Raw genomic sequence first — 14,418 nt, 5'->3', positions numbered from 1 at the left:
TGCTAAATTCCAGATCTGCAATGAGTCTCTTCTGATAGAATTCTGTATTTTACATGAAAACACATTTTTAATAAAAATTACCTTAAAAGCAGCTTTTTAGATGTTTGCAATGAAAAATAAGGAAAAGGAAAATTGAAATCATTCATGATTGTAACACTCAGACTATATCATTCCACTCTTTTTATTATAGATTTGATATGGTAAACTGTTTTGGGATTTGCTTTGTTATACACTACGCTATGAATCTATTTCTGTGTCATTAAATACTTTCCTGTCATATTATATTTAGAAAATATTCAGTTTTTTTTTTTTAATCAAGGGTACTTTCCAGTGTTATTGTATGGATTTCCAACATCCAGTCTCTGCATGGTTGGGTGTTTCGATATTTCCAATATTTTGCAATTAACAACAGTAATAATTTTATCATCATCATGAACATTAAAAAAATTTGCTGAGGTAAAATTCTCAGAACCATCAGTGTTGTACATCCACCACCTATCTCTACTTCCAGAGCTTTGCATCACTCCAAAGTAAAACACCTTATCCAGTAGGGGCAGTTCTCTTTCTGGCCCCAGCCTAGCTCTCCCATCATTGTCTCTCCCCTCGTCAGGTTTTTTCTAGTGCCCAGACCAACCTCGTGAATTCCTGCTCCATCACCTTTGTCAGTTGCATTCACTGTCCACTTCCCTTCATCCATTATTCAAACCCAAGTCAGTTCTCACCTCCTTTGTGAAAACCTCTCTTACCAACTAAGCCTCCACGATCTCTCTCTTCTGAAAATATTAGCGTGCATGTCTGTATTGTTCATTTGGCCCATTTTTCCTCTTATAATGCCATTCCAGTAGCATGTGTTGCCCATAAATTATATTGCAAACAATTTCCATTTTGCTAGAGTGCTCTCTTATCTATTTTATGTTCCCTGATAGTTGTCTTAGTACATGGCACAACAGAAATGCACAATAAGTTCTTGTCAAATGAATTAAAATTCATTTTTTTTCCCTTACAGACCTTAGCGTAGTGCTTAGCATAGAGTCCCAACAAATATTTACTGATTGATTTAAACATATTTATACTTTTACCTAATTATCTCTCTTTGAGGTCACAGGTTCTGCATAACTAACAGCTTTGTAAACAAGTACTGTATGTACTCTGATTTATATGACCTTATTTAGGAGATTTATTTTTAAATACTGAGATTTATTGAACAAGGCAGTATTCATATGTAAATCAGTCTTTCTTTCAGTCTTTCTCTCTTTCTTTTTTTGAATTTGGCCTAGTCTTTCTCAGCCTTCATATTTCTATGTGTGATGTTTGTTTATATATGGCATTTCCACCTGTGGGACTACAAAGTGAGGGATTATGTTTTTGCTTTTGTTTTCCTAATGGCACTAGTGACTAGTAGCTTCAGAGAACATTTCATAGTGACTGTAGGCCCTTCTTGGCAATTGTTTCTGATACCTCAGTGCTCATTTTCCTAGAGATAAAAATTATATGATTTCTGCCTAAGTGTACTTGCTTTGCACTTGTGTGCACGTTGGTTGGCCTCTGTAAGTTGAATGCATGTTTCCATAGGAACTGGAAATAATAAATTGATATTACTATGCTTAGAGTTTCATTGTTCTGTGAAGACGTTTCCGAAGAGAATGTGAATTTATCTAAGTAATCTGTCCATTTGGCTTTTTATAATAATATATATTTTTGAAAAGTTCCACTTTACTCCAAGAAAATATCTTTCTCTTCTTCATTACTTCTGAGGAAAGATTCCTACTATGAATTGATGAATTTTTCACCCCCCTTTCCCCTCTTAAATGATTCCATGAAAAGCAGATGAAAAAAAAAAGTGCAGTGAAGATCAGATTCAGAGCTAAATCTCTCAAAGTGTATTTTCTTCCATATATTTCTGGTGGACTTTTTTACAGCATAAGGGCCACCATTTATTTTTATTGTTCTTGTAATCAGTGAATAGGTTGAGCTTAATTTTATTGACACTCCTTTTTAAAACAATTCAGCCTGATTTCAGAAGTGACATATTTTGCATCGGGAGAGGACTAAGCTATGCAAAGTGGCATCCTTTGAGGAATGCTCATTACCAGAATGGCAACAAGGAACTCAGCTTGAGCAGTTCCTATAGTGATTGCAAACTGGCTCACTTCCCAGCTCTTAACAATTTCAGTGTGGGTTTCTCTTGATTGACCATCAGTCTTCGGCATCTCTAAACACATATATTACACACACACACACACACACACACACACACACTTGGCCAGACACAAGATAAACAAACAAAGACTCTTATTAAACTCCAGAACAGCTTACATAGAGTGGTTTAATCCTTTTTGCATATAAATAAGATCCCTGCTCTGCTCTGCTATTTTGGAATATGGAAAGTCTATAAAGCTTGACTCTAAATTTCGGAAGGCATAGTCAACTGTAGACTGTTTTTGAGTGGTCCAGATATTCAGGGTCTATGACTAACGTTCTCCCGACATAGATTCTCTGTCTAAAACACAGTTGCCAGACTAATCATTCTGAGACTTATTTGTGACTGCCACTTCTAGCTTCACAGGTTGTTGCCTCACTTATCCATTACTTCTGTCATTTATTTTTGGGACATTCAGCATGTGCCGGGTACTATACTAGACAGAGTGTCAGAAACCTCCGTTATGTAGCCCCATACCCATTCTACCCCGAGTGCCACGGCTAGTGCCATCTCTGTGAATCACTCTCACAGTTATCTTGTAACAACAGATTTGACCATGTTACCTTCCTTCTTAAAGCATTTCAGTTAAGTCCAGTTACAGTTAGCCTAAGATTCAAACTCCTTATCACAGTTCACAAAGCCTTGTGTGATTTGACCCCTGCCACCTGTCTGACCTTTCCTTCTATTCCGTCCCTTGACCACTGTATACCAGCCACACTGGCCACCTTTCTGTGCCTCCACGAGGCCAGGATCTTTCTCGCCTACAAGGCTTTGTACGTGCTGTTCCCTCTGACTGGAACACCCTATCCCCTTCTTGCCAAAGTTGGCTCCTTCTCCTCCCTCATGTCTTATCTTAAATGTCACTCCTCGGAGAGTTTTCCTCTGACCATGCTATGTAAATAGGCCTCCCCATACTCTCTTTTGTTATACTCTGTTTATCTTATAGCACCTTCAAAGTTTTAAGTTTATATTTATTTGCTTTCTTTGTTTTCTGCTGCCTTCTCTAAAGAATGATATCGGGAGGGGGTTTATAGACTGCGAGAGTAAAGTTTCTATCACATTGAAGAGAAGGTGTAGTACGAGGGAAGTTTTGAGAGAGCCAGAAAGATTAAACACAGTGAGAAGATTGATTTCTAAGATTTTATTTTATTTTTTAAAAAGATTTTATTTATTTATTTGAGAGAGAGTGAAAGAGAGAGAGAACATGAGAAGGGAGAGGACCAGAGGGAGAAGCAGACTCCCTGCTGACTGGGGAGACCGATGTGGGACTTGATTCTGGGACTCTGGAGTCATGACCTGAGTTGAAGGCAGATGCTTAACCAACTGAGCCACCCAGGCACCCGACTTCTAAGATTTAAAATGTGCAGCAGTTATCAGGACAGCTTTTGAGGTGAGGCTGTGGGTGTAGAATGCCAATGTCGAGTGGAGATGAAATGAGGGTTTCTAGAGTTGAGTGTCTACCACAAGCCAAACATTATTGGGCATTGGGTATATAAGCCTCAAAACAAAATCCAAATTGTATATTCTTACCTCCTTTGTTGTAAATTAATTGGCCATATATGCATGTTATACCTCCAGCTTTGTTTTTCTTTCTCAAAATTTCTTTGACTATTTGGTATTTTTTTTTAAAGATTTTATTTATTCATTTATTTTAGAAAGACAGCGTGCATGGTGTGAGTGGGGGGGGCAGAGGCAGATGGAGAGAGAGAATCTCAAGCAGAATCCACGCTGAGCATAGAGCCTGATGCAGGGCTCGATCTCATGACCCTGAGATCATAACCTGAGCCAAACCAAGAGTCAGATGCTTGATCGACTGAGCCACCCAGGTGTCCCACTATTTGGGGTCTTTTGTGGTTCCATACAGATTTTAATATTCCTTGATTTTTGTGAAAAATGCCAATGGAATTCTGGCAAGCATTGCACTGAAACTGTACTATGCTTTGGGTAGTATGAACATTTTAGCAATATTATTCTTCCAATCCATGAACATGGAATATCTTTTCATTTATTTTTGTCTTTTTCAGTTTCTTGCATCAGTGTCTTATAGCTTTTAGGGTACAGGTCTTTCACCTTCTTGGTTAAATGTACTCAGGTATTTTATTCTTTTGATGCAATTGTAAATGGATTATTTTCTTAATTTCTTTTTCTGATAGAAACAACAGATTTTTGTTCATTAATTTTGTACTCTGTAACTTTACTGAATTTATTAGTTTTAATAATTTTTTGTTGGAGTCTTTAGGGTTTTCTGTATATAATGTCACATCATCTGCAAATAGTGACAGTTTTCTTTCTTCCTTTCCAATTTGGAAGCCGTTTATTTTTTTTCCTTGCTTAATTGTTGTGGCTAAGACTTCTAATACTTTCTTGAATAAAAGTGGGGGTAGTGGCCATCCTTGCCCAGGTCTTTCTTCACCATTCCTTGTCTTATGAAGGAGTTTTTAGTCTTTCACCATTGAGTATAATGATAGCTGTGGGTTTGCTATATATGGTATTTATTATGTTGAGGTACATTGCCTCTATACCCATTTTGTTGAGTTTTTATCACAAATGAATGTTGAATTTTGTCATATGGTTTATCTGCATCTATTGAGATGATTATATGATTTTATCTTTTATTTTGTTAATATGCTGTATCATGTTGATTGATTTGTAAGTGTTGAACCATCTTTGTATCCCTGGAATAAATCTAACTTGATTGTTATATATGATCCTTTTAATATATTGTTGAATTTGGTTTACTAATATTTGTTGAGGATTTTGCGTCTGTGTTCATCAGGGATATTAGTATGTAATTTTATGACAAAGAAGGCAAGAATATACGATGTGGAAAGGACAGTCTCCTTAATAAATGGTGTTGGGAAAACTGGGCAGCCACATGCAAAAGAAGGAAACTAAGCTACTATCTTACACCATACACAAAAATTAACTCAAAATGGATTAAAGATTTGAATTTAAGACTTGAAACTCCTAGAAGAAAACATAGGCAACAAGCTCTTTGACATTTGACTTGGCAATGATTTTTTGGACCTGACTCCAAAAGAAAAGGCAACAAAAGCAAAAATATAAACAAGTGGGACTACCTCAAACTAAAAAACTTCTGTGCAGCAAAGAAAACTATCAATAAAATGAAAGGCAATCTACCAAATGGGAAAAAATATTGGCAAATCAAATATCTGGTAAAGGGTTAATATCCAAAATATATAAAGAACTCAACCCAATAGCAAAATCACAAACAATCTGATTTTAAAAAATGAGCAGAGATATTTCTCCAAAGAAGACATACAGATGGACAGCAGGTGCATGAAAAGATGCTTACCATCACTAATCATCAGGGAAATGCAAATCAAAACCATAAGGAGATACCACCTCACATGTATTAGAATGGCTATTGTCAGAAAGATAAGAAATAACAAATGTTGGTGAATATGTGGAGGACCCTGTGCACTGTTGGTGGGAATGTAAATTGGTGCCTCCTCTATGGAAAACAGCATTGAGATTCCTCAAAAAATTAAAAATAGAACTACCATATAATATAGCAATTCCATTTCTCGGTATTTATCTGAAGAAAAAACCCCACAAATTTGAAAATATATATGCACTCCTATGTTCATTGCAGCATTATTTATAATAGCCAACATTTGGAAACAACCTAAGACTTCATCAATGGATGAATGGATAAAGATGTGACATACATATACAATACCACTTAGCCATAAAAGGCATGAAATCATGCCAATTGCAGTAACATAGATGGGCCTTAAGAAAATTATGCTAAGTGAAATAAGTCAGATAGAGAAAGACAAATACTGTGTGATTTCACTTATAAATGGAATCTAAAAAACAAAGCAAACAAAACAAAACCATACAAACAGAGAACAGAATGGTGGTTACTAGAGGGAAGGAGGTCAAAAGGTTTCAAATACAAAAAATTTCAGTTATAGACTTTTAATTAAAATAATTAAGTCATGGCTAGTACAGCATGTTGACATAGTCAATAGTATTATAGTGAATACTTGAAGATTGCCAAGAAAGTAAGTCATAAAATTTCTTCTCACAAGAAAAACATTTTTTTTTTTTACTTTTTTGTACATTTTTTGTGTGGTGATGGATAGTAATTAGACTTACTGTGGTGATCATTCCATAGCGTATATGACAACTGAATCATGTTGTATACCTGAAACTGACATAATGTCATATGTCAGTTATACCTCAATTAAAAAACAAAAATAAAATCCAAAGCTCAGAATCCACTCTAGTCGTTTTCTTCTTGTTTCTAACTTCATTCCCCAGTGACTTTAACTTTCTAGCTCTGCCACTTTCTTTTCTCTAAATCCTGTGTAGGTCTATTGTTTGCCTTTCCTTTTGCCTATTTAAATCCTTTCCATCCTGTATATCTCAACTTTTGGAACTACTTTCCAGTTACCTCCTTTCTGATTGCCCCCGTCTCCCATTGGTATGTGTCATGTCTCTCCCCTGGGCATGTAGAGAGTTGGTTGTATCATTCTGTGTCTCTGCTGCCATTGTGTTTTATCATTCCTCCCACAGATCTTGTTTTCCTAGTTAGACATAAGCAGCTACAGTGCATAACAGTTCCTCATATATATTTGTAATATCATGTCCCAACGAAGTGTGTTAAGGAAGACATGGGACAAATATTTGATGATGGAAAATTAAGTCAGAGTTTCTTCTCATGTATGCAGCTGCCAAAGTGTTATATGGTGCTAATACATAGCTAATTAAGAAATTAACTGTTTGAGTACTTTGTTTATAAAATGTTTGTGTTGCCTATTATTTCAATAGAAAACTGATGGAGAGAAACAGACTAGACCTCTAAATGACATAGTTGCCATATTCAAGGCTAATCAATCTTTCTTGCTCGCTTGCTTAATTGCTTGCTTGCTTTCCTTTCTTTCTGGGGGGCCGTTCTGAAATAATGGCAATATACTTTCTAAATTTCCATACTTTGTTTTCTATCACTTTATCTTATGTGAACTTTCACAATGACTAATGTATAATGAATATCATCATTCAACATGGTTGAATAATAGTATTTTTGTTCATTTTAATTTTTAGGTAATGTAACATTCTAGATTAAAAAAATAGATTACATTGGGACACCTGGGTGGCTCAGTTGGCATCTTCCTTGGGCTCATGATCTCGGGGTCCTGGGATTGAGCCCCACTTCGGGCTCCCTGCTCAGGAGGGAGCCTGCTTCTCCCTCTCCCTGTGCCATTCTCCCTGCTTGTGCTCTCTCTCTCTCAAATAAACAAAATCTTTAAAAAAAATTAAATTACATTTAAAGACTATTGAACACAAGGTAATGTTCATTGATTAAAAAGTACTAAAGTCTTATATAAGTTGTAATTTTTGACAAGTATTGTATCTCAGATGTATGGAAGTTAATGGACTGTTTTCTTAATAAAATATGGGATTAGCAGAGGGTTTGTTGTAATAGGTAATATGGAGAATAGCCAGGTGAATGGAATTTGGGATTTCCTGCCAGTACCAGAAACAACATAGAAATAGGGCAAATGGCAAGACATAACTAACTAAAACATTTTGATGGCCATTTTGATTTCCTCATTTGTAGGATTTTTGAAAACTTACTCATTCAGCAAATGTTTATTTAGTGCCTGTTTCATTGTATTGGAGGGTAGAGATAATTACAAAGAGAATAAGACAAGCACAGTCATCCACCCCCATGATGCTTACATTATCTTCAGTATGCAATTGAGCATGCAATTTTTTGGCACCTACCTCCCTTGCATTTTGTGTATTAATTTCATATGATCACTAAGTACTCCAAGACTGATTGATATTATCATAAATATATGGTAGCAGTTTTGTGTATATTTTTATAATTAGATGTTGCTTGCACACATGACTTGTATTCCAGAAAAATACAGAAAATAATTGAAGATCTGAAAAGACTACTATAATTTCTCAGTTCACTTAAGATATAGCTATTTGAAGAAAAAACCTGATAAAATAATTTGAACATTGGCTCAAAGATCAGACTTAGGGACAATTCAAGAGCATCCTCCAGCAAACTATGAGAATTCAGAGAGAGAAATCTAGTGGTAAGTTTATTCACATGGGTTTTTAACTGTAGTCCTCTTGTTCCTTTATTTCTCTGTCCTTTCTACCTTAATCTCAAGGCCTTGGGATTTTAAGTGAATTGATCCTTTTTTATTTTTAAGATTCATTTATTTGAGAGAGAGAGGGCATGAGCAAGTGTGTGTGTGGGGGGGGGGACAAGGCGGGTGAGAGAGGGGCAAGCAGACCTTGCTGAGCACAGAGCCTGACATGGAGCTGCATCTCATGACCCTGAGATCTTGCCCTGAGCTGAAATCAAGTCTGTCACTTAACCAACTGAACCACCCAGGCACCCCTAAATTGCTTCTTCTTAAAGTTATTTTCAGAGTGATTTGTTTTGGGTACCAAAATGTCCCTCAATTTATCTACACACTCACACTCTCCTTTGCCTTGTGTGTGTGTGGTATGGGACATTTAAATGTCTGTTCTGAGCCTTTGCAATGCAAAAATGACAATACACTTTTGGTAAAAAGGGGTGGCATTCTTAGGAGAAAAAGTAGCTTGCTTCTTTTTTCTGTTTTCTTCATGCTGCTTGTACGAAGGGTCTATGGGAAAGAATAGGTATTGGACCCAGAGTATTGGACTGCGTAAGACGGACTTTGCATCTGCTTGGAAGCCACATGGAATGTGCCGTCTTTTGAGGGTCAGAATCTACATTTAAATGGAAGAATTGGTTTAATTGGTGGGTAAATTGAGATTCCATATTCAGGTAGCCTTAAAGACTTTTAAGTGTTGACTTTACTGTTTAGGTATTAGGTGAAACTCTCCATATTATTGTCTTTGATTCCTTCTGTAGATTTGTAAGGATATCTTCTGACCAAGTTACGTTGGCAGGAATGTTAATATGTTATTAGTTGAATTCCCGTACGGTCATTGCCCAGTAGTGACCAGATGTCCCAGTTAATGTGATTTAATTCTGCTTTTTAGCTCATAAAATAAATACTCTTTAGTATCTTGCTTTAGAGATGGATTCATTGCTTTACAACTGGTACTATACATTCATATTTTAAAAATGAGTATTTTGTACTGCAAAATTGTATCATATCATTTAATAAGTTTACCTTAAAAGTATTTTGGCTGTTCATATGACTCCTCTGTTTCCTAGAAGTAACTAAAATTGCTGTTATTCTTTTGTGGTTTTTGAGATCCTATCATCTTACCTTAGATTTGCTGAAAAAATGTATGCTTTACGGATTTTTCTTGGGGGAAAAAGTATGCTTTTCAAGTCACGGTTCTCCAGGGCAATGGATGTTATCCAAATATGAAAAACAGATCTGGAGAGAAAGGAAAAACATGAATTGAAGATTTTTTAAAAATAAAAAATTATTTCAATAGCATCAAATTAGGATTGGAAGAGAGGAAGACAAGAGCATCTCAGGAGCACTAATGAACAGAAACCATGGTTCTTATACTTGGGAGTGAAAATTAGGGAGAAAAGAATTTGTATGTTTAAATATTATTTCCTGATTGGAACTTTCGGTGTCCTCTTATACTAGGTCAGGTGTGCCTCTGCTACTTTCTTTTAGTGCTAGGTACCTTTTCCCTCATGGCAGCATTGAAGTAGTAAATGTAATTATTTAATGATATTCTCTCTCTCCCTGGTAACCCCAGTAAACATCGTGGAGCATGGCACATGGGCTCAGTGCATTAAAAATACAACAAAATAAAAATGTTGGGAAGACAGACAGAAGAATATGAAAAATAAATGGTGTGCATATTGTCATGTGAGAACAACAGAATACAACTTTTGTTATGGCTTCCCAGATGAAAAACAGACAATAGAATTGAAAAATAAGATGGCTTGCTTTCAGCTTCAGGGGAGTGGTATATTTTCTTCATATGAATGAAGCATTCACTTGAAAACACTTTGTTTTTGATTCCACTGTTTCCAAAATACTTTTGTATCTGACCTTCTGTTTTTTACTTTAGTCCTCCTATGAGGAGGTATGAGTAAAATTTATATTTGCCATATTGATTAAAACACAAAACGAATGATACTGAAAAGATAATTAGGGAACCTTTCAAAATGTCCAGAGTAGGAAATAAAAAAAACTCTGATTTTTTTGACTCCAAAACTGACTCTCTTCTCCAGTTTTACTTAATTCATTGTTTTTTCCACTTGAGAGGTCCATGAAAGGAAACCCGTGAGCCTCTGCTACTGTTGTTCAGTAAGATTCTCAAAGAAGAGTGGGAGCTTAGTACAACTGGTAGAATGTCACTCTTCATCAAAACCAGAGTTGATTTTGTTCTATGAAACTACCAGAAAAGAAAACAGTTGGTGAAGACATAAGATAGAGTTATATTTGATATAGAAGCTTCTAGAAATGGTGTGTCAGGGTGCAGTTTGTAAGTCAGAGCACCTCTTACTAGAGGTAAGCTAAAAATCAACTCACTTCCTGAGATGTGGCATCAATCAAATGGAGACTCCCTTTTCGCTTTGCATTTTCCCCCCACAGCTGTTACTCGGTAAAAGTTCTACTGGGTTTAGAAGGTATCAGTTATAGTTTATTTGAACTTCTTTTGTTATTTTTTCCTAACTGAAAAATGCGTCTAATTTGGCTTGTTTCATGTACCGTTAAATAATTTTTAATAAATACTAAAAAAATGAAAGATGGAAAGGAGGGCCTAAAAATTAGACTAGTCTTTTTTTTTTTTTTTAGTAAATGTGGAAAATGTAATCTCTCTGATTACAGAATTAAAACATAAGTGGGTAAGATAAAGATCTGGAAAGACCTGGGAAGTTGATGTAGTGGAAAGTCTATTGGCCTTGGAGTCAATCCAAATTTGAGTCCAAGTTTTTCTTTTTTTCTTTTTTTTTTTTTAAAGATTTTATTTATTTATTCAACAGAGATAGAGACAGCCAGCGAGAGAGGGAACACAAGCAGGGGGAGTGGGAGAGGAAGAAGCAGGCTCATAGCAGAGGAGCCTGATGTGGGGCTTGATCCCATAACGCCGGGATCACGCCCTGAGCCGAAGGCAGATGCTTAACTGCTGTGCCACCCAGGCGCCTCGAGTCCAAGTTTTTCTTATCAAGTGACCTTAGGAGTGTCATTTAAATTATTTAAGCCTCAGTTGCCTTATTTATAAAGAGAGAATTTAAACATTTACTTCAAAGGATAGGAGGTAATATTTATAAAAGCATTTTCTACATTGCAAATGATTAAACACATATGAGGTATGACTATGAAATGAGAAAAGCATTTGTGATACGTACAGATCTTACAGTGACATGGGTAAGCAACAGCCAAAATGATCTTAATTTCTAGAGCTGTAGCTGTAGGAGAAATAACTCTGTGTATCAGCTCTAGACAACAACATCTTGGATGGTATTTGAGCTCAATGAACTTAAATTGGAGCTACCATGAAACCTCCATGAATTGCTTCTTGACTTGGTTGCAACAGTTCTGAGAAGCCTGGTTAGACCTTTTGTTTTGCAGACTCTACTGTTAGGAGCACTGTTATCATCTGTCTTACCTTTTGTTGAGAAGAGTATTGCTGTGCCCCCTTCTGAGTTATATATTGCCTGTGCAATTTAGATTGGATTTCATTCTTCCAAAAATTTTCCATCAATAGCCAGAAATATTTTCTACTGTAGACCTTCTGCCCCTCCACAGCCTTCAGTGCAATGCAGTGGGTCATGTCTAAAATCAATGTATTTGTCTTATAATCATGATTATTTTTAGGAATAGCACTCACAGCAGAAAGAAGTGTACTTGTTTTGGAGATTGCAAATGTGGTATATTTATTCATGTGTATTCCAAGTGGAGTGTTTTTTTCTGAAACCACTTCTTGTCCCTCCCTTGTTGTCCGCAAGTTTCTAGGAATGAACGGTTGATTTGACTAGAGCTGAATGATATAAGAAATGTCCAAAAAAATCTACACACTGTTTTAGGTGAAGACTTCAGCAGTGTGAGAAACAGTATATACCCTCATGGAATTGATAGTTGAATGAGGAAGGAAGACATTGAATCAACAAGTATATGAATATTTATATTGATTAGAAGGTCTGATAATGTATTATGTATTATAACATCCAATAATGATATGTGCTTAGACGAAAACCAGAATCAGGGGAGAGAGATTGATCAGGTGGCTGTCTTACCCTGCTTATCAGGGAGGCCTTCCTCCCATTTATTCATTCACCCACACATCTGCACATCAATTCACTTCATGAACTCTGCTGTTGAGCTTAGAAGAGACATTTGTGGTTTCTGCTTCAGGGAGTCATGTGGGTGAGTTCTGTAGAACTTAGAACTCATTTTCCTGTACAAAATAATGTTAAACAGATGAAGTTAAATTTCCTCACTGTTTCGCAAAAATCCCCCTAATTCATGTTAAAACTTCACTGTGGTAGTAATGATGGACTTCTGCATTCTAGTTCTTGGGAAAAGGAAGAAACCAAGGCATTGGAAGGGAAAGAAGGAGAGGACTTCCTCCTCTTTCCTGGATACCAGGCAAATATCCTGTGGGCAGATTTTTAAATTAGCTAGTTTTGATTTCCCATTATTCTGTTAGATGTTTGGCCCCCTAGACTTTCTTTATTTTCCTCACGCTGTGCTTTTTAGTCCCACTCACCCTCTTCCGCTCTTAGAAAGTGTTCCGTGCCATTCTAGTATTTTCTTTACCTTTGATTCTTCCTCAGCTACCATAGGAGGAGAGAAGTTTGATCGCACTACTTCCTCTTAGTGTATGAATGAGGTATAATGTGAGCATAACCCTAACCTGAACAAAGGAATTTGCATTTTCTTTTTTTTAAAGGTATTTATTTATTTATTTATTTATTTGAGAGTGAGGAGGAGGGTCAGAGAAGGAGAGAGAGAGAGAATCTCAAGCAGGCTCCACCCAGCATGGAGCCCGATGCAGGGCTCAAACCCAAGACCCTGAGATCATGACCTGAGCTGAAATCAAGAGTCAGACACTTAACTGATTGAGCCACCCAAGTGCCCCAGGAATTTGCATTTCTGAAGAGGATATTTGAATCACTAATTGCTGGACATGGAAGCTGACAAAGTTAGGTGAGAATACTCAAAATGTGGTGGAACTACTGTCAGCAAAGGCCACCAGGTGGCAAAGGCCATTGCTTCCTTTTTGTCTACTATGAGGTATGCAGGCTTGCCTGTCACCTTTTTCTTTTCCTCCTATGAATAAACTGAAGTACTTTCCTCTGAGGGCTCCCCTGTCGGCAAGGGAAGAGAGAACAGGTACAGAAGGCACTTCTAGTCTCTTACTTTACAAGTTAGATGATCGTAGGTCAGAGGTAGTATGGGTAGATTTTGTTCTGCTGAGGTAGGTAGTCTGGCCTGCCACCACGAGCAGGAGGGGAGCCAGGAACAATGACAGTAACACTGATTCTATCAGAGGCTGTGTTTTCTGATTGTCTTATGTGCTAGATATTGCACATGCATTCATGTGTTTGTTCAGTCTTGACCACAGTCGTCAGGGTGTGTAATTCGACCATCCACAGGGACAGAAGGCTGAGAGGTTGGGGCGCCTGGGTGGCGCAGTCGTTAAGCGTCTGCCTTTGGCTCAGGGCGTGATCCCAGCATTCTGGGATCGAGCCCCACATCAGGCTCCTCCGCTGGAAGCCTGCTTCTTCCTCTCCACTCCCCCTGCTTTGTTCCCTCTCTCGCTGGCTGTCTCTCTCTGTCAAATAAATAAATAAAATCTTTAAAAAAAAAAAAAAAGAAGGCTGAGAGGTTGAGTAATCTGCCCAGAGCAACATAGTTAGTAGTGGATTTGGGATTTGGCTTCAGGTTGTTTGATCCTGAAGTTTCTTTTCTCCTTACCCCCATTATCCCTGAAATCAGTCAGTGATGATTCCAGAGAAACTAGTCCCTTGTTAGACTTGAGCTCTGTTAACTCAGGGCCAGCAAGCAGCTCCTGTGTCTTGGATGCTGGGTGAGCTGTGGAAAGACTGACAGCTTGAGTTCTGTTTGATTTTTCTCCTGTCAGCTTACCAGGCTGTAGTGGGTTCCTGCCTCAGGTAGTCACTCCCCAACCGGCCTCCCAGGCCTTCTGCACTCAGTTTGGTCCTGAATCTGCTCTTCCCCTTCTCTTTGGAGTATGTAAAGTAGAAACATGGATCAGCTCATTAGTACATTGAGCTGACAGCCCTGTTGGTC

General features: G+C 37.3%; 1 protein-coding gene across 1 annotated transcript in view; it reads left to right on the top strand.

Moving 5' to 3' along the window:
* Nucleotides 1–14,418, top strand: part of PRKD1 (protein kinase D1) — a 314,111-nt gene that overhangs the window by 54,269 nt on the left and 245,424 nt on the right.

Source organism: Ursus maritimus, unplaced genomic scaffold (assembly GCF_017311325.1).
Source record: "Ursus maritimus isolate PB19 unplaced genomic scaffold, ASM1731132v1 scaffold_36, whole genome shotgun sequence".
In the NCBI taxonomy this organism is placed as follows: Eukaryota; Metazoa; Chordata; class Mammalia; order Carnivora; family Ursidae; genus Ursus; species Ursus maritimus.
Note: the sequence above shows the minus strand (reverse complement) of the source record. Positions and strands in the feature narration are given on the sequence as shown.